Consider the following 2,407-nt stretch of genomic DNA (forward strand, 5'->3'; position numbering starts at 1 on the left):
CGAGACGTGACTGGGGGGGTTTATCGGGTGGGAGTGGGTGCGGGGACGCTGCGCCTGGCGCGGGGTTTATTCAAACCATCTTGACTTGATGTTTCTCGCGTCGGTCTGTGCGGCTGAGCGGGAGAACCGATTGAAGCTGAGCCTGTGCAGAGCGCGCTTTGGCGAGTCGGAGGAAAAACCGAAACACAGCCTTTAATAGCGCAGTTTCACTGTTCTGCCTCCAGTCTGTTACTGATTTACGGGCGTATTTCACAGTGAAAGTTGGTCTGGCTCTGCTGTATTTGTCATTAAAACGCTACTCTGTGGAAGTCTCTGCGGCGCTGGGGCAGGGACGGGCTCGGGGTCCCGTCTGGCCTCTTCACAGTCAACACTGGTCATCTCAGTGTTGGTTTTTAATCCATAAAGTCACTTTCTCTGCGATGAGAGGGGCTGAAAGTCAGCCCCTAAAGCATGAGGAGGTGTGCGATGCCTGAGGGCTTGGGCTGCATCAAGACCTCTTAACTCTGATTAGTTCTTTTTCATTAAGGTGCCTCCATCCTTCACGCTGATTCTTGACTTTGAAATTACTCTCCTTGCTGTGTCTGTGTCTTTGCCAGAAAAAAAATAATAATTATACAGTCGCTGACTTTTAATGGAAGAACTTTCCAGTCCCCTGTTGCATGTTTTCAATATCGATGTTTTCAAACCAAAAGGGAAATGTTTTTCAGACGTGACACACAACTTTCAACTGTTGGGCAGAGAACAGGCAGTGTTTATTTTGCTCCTGCCTCATAACTTTTTAAATGGGTAAACGTGATTGCTTTATGTAGCGCTTTTCTCCCCCCTCTTTTGCTGCCTTCCCCAACTGATTTGCTGTGTCTCCACGCGAGGTTTCTGAGCAGGAGTAGCCGTCGAGCCTGCGGCTGTAAAACTGTCAGCTCCGAAGGGGTGTTTACTCAGTGAACTGTGTCTTTCACACATGCACCAAATTCACAGTTTACTAACCCAAACACCAGCCGTGTCACTCCACAGCCACTGGTCACCGAGGTGATCGGGGGCTCCTAAACCGGTGTCTTGTTGTTCGTGGGCCCAGCGTTTTCTTTGAACAAAGCAGGTAATCCTGTTGTGCTGGGGCTTAAAGCTGAGCTGCGTGGAGCTGCTTTGCTTTGCAGCTCATCTCCCACCACTCTGCTGTTTTGACAGTTGCAGTTTAGGTGATGTACTGCCCGCCTGTAACGTCTTTAAGGAGAAAAAGTGCTTTTGTCAGAGTGGTTGCTGAGGGCAACAGCCCACTCCTTTGCATCGCTGTATTTCATAAATTCTCCACTCAAGTAGCGGTGAATGTTTGACGACATTATGCAGTGGGGTTGGAACCAGATGATCTTCAAGGTTCCTTTTAACCCAAACCATTCTCTGATTTCTTAATGCTTTTCTGTTAAACCTGGTATTTTATGCCCTAGTTACAACCAGGGCATTTTTGTTCCTCCGAGATAAAGTCTGGTGAGTGCCACTCGTGTGAATCAAACAGATCAAGACCAAACCCCTACTTTCTAAAAACAGTTACGAGTCTTTCTCGTGGGGAGAGTTTTTTAATGGAGTGCTCCTCTGTTAACAAGAAATAAACTTTTGTTTGTTTGGTGGGGTTTTTTGCCTGTAATCCCGTCTCCAAAACAAGAGGAGAGCCTCCGAGTTGGCTCGGTCTGCATCCCAAAAAAATCTGTCCGTAGAAACCTGTGACGGTTGCTCAGAAACTACTTGGTTATTTAAAGCTGGGCTTGCAAATAGAAATGCCAAGGCAGGATCCACTGCTTTACCTGTTTGCTTCATCTGAAAAGGTGTTTTTTAATCTTCCTCTGGGGGTAGGAAGTAAGGTGGGACCAGCTCTAGTGGCAAGGGATTAGTTATTCAGCCAAGGATGAGTGTGGTAGCTTTGTCTCTTGGATTAATGAGATTTATGCCCTTAAGCTTCCCTGAGTGCTTGTAAACAGCTGTGCCCGCATGTGCAAGGTGAAGTGCGGGCAGGGAGCTCTAATACACCACAGAAAGCAGCTTGGAGTGGTTTGGGGTTGGTTTGGTTTTTTTGCCATTGTGCAATTTTGGTTATTTTAGCTGGGGTTTGGTGGGCCTCTGCCTTCGGGATGGTGCTGAGTGGTATTTCGGCTGGTGCTTCTGCCTGCTCCCTCTGCTGGGCAGCCCGGTGGGGGTGCACTGGTACTAAAATTTTTGTTTCTTATCCCAAGACCAAGCGAAGAACCGCATAAAGGAGAGGCCTGACTCTTCTGTGGAGACAAACCCCACCATCGCTTTCATTATCTGAAGGTGCTCCGTGAGCTGAGGCTTGTGCTTACTTTGGCTCACTGTTGTGCCAGGGGAGTAAGGCAGCTGTGCTCTGACTTCAGGTGATGTCACTTGAGGATTTTAACTGTCA

This window comes from Chaetura pelagica, unplaced genomic scaffold, assembly GCF_000747805.2.
Source record: "Chaetura pelagica isolate M959 unplaced genomic scaffold, ChaPel_1.0 scaffold32, whole genome shotgun sequence".
NCBI classification, from domain to species: domain Eukaryota; kingdom Metazoa; phylum Chordata; class Aves; order Apodiformes; family Apodidae; genus Chaetura; species Chaetura pelagica.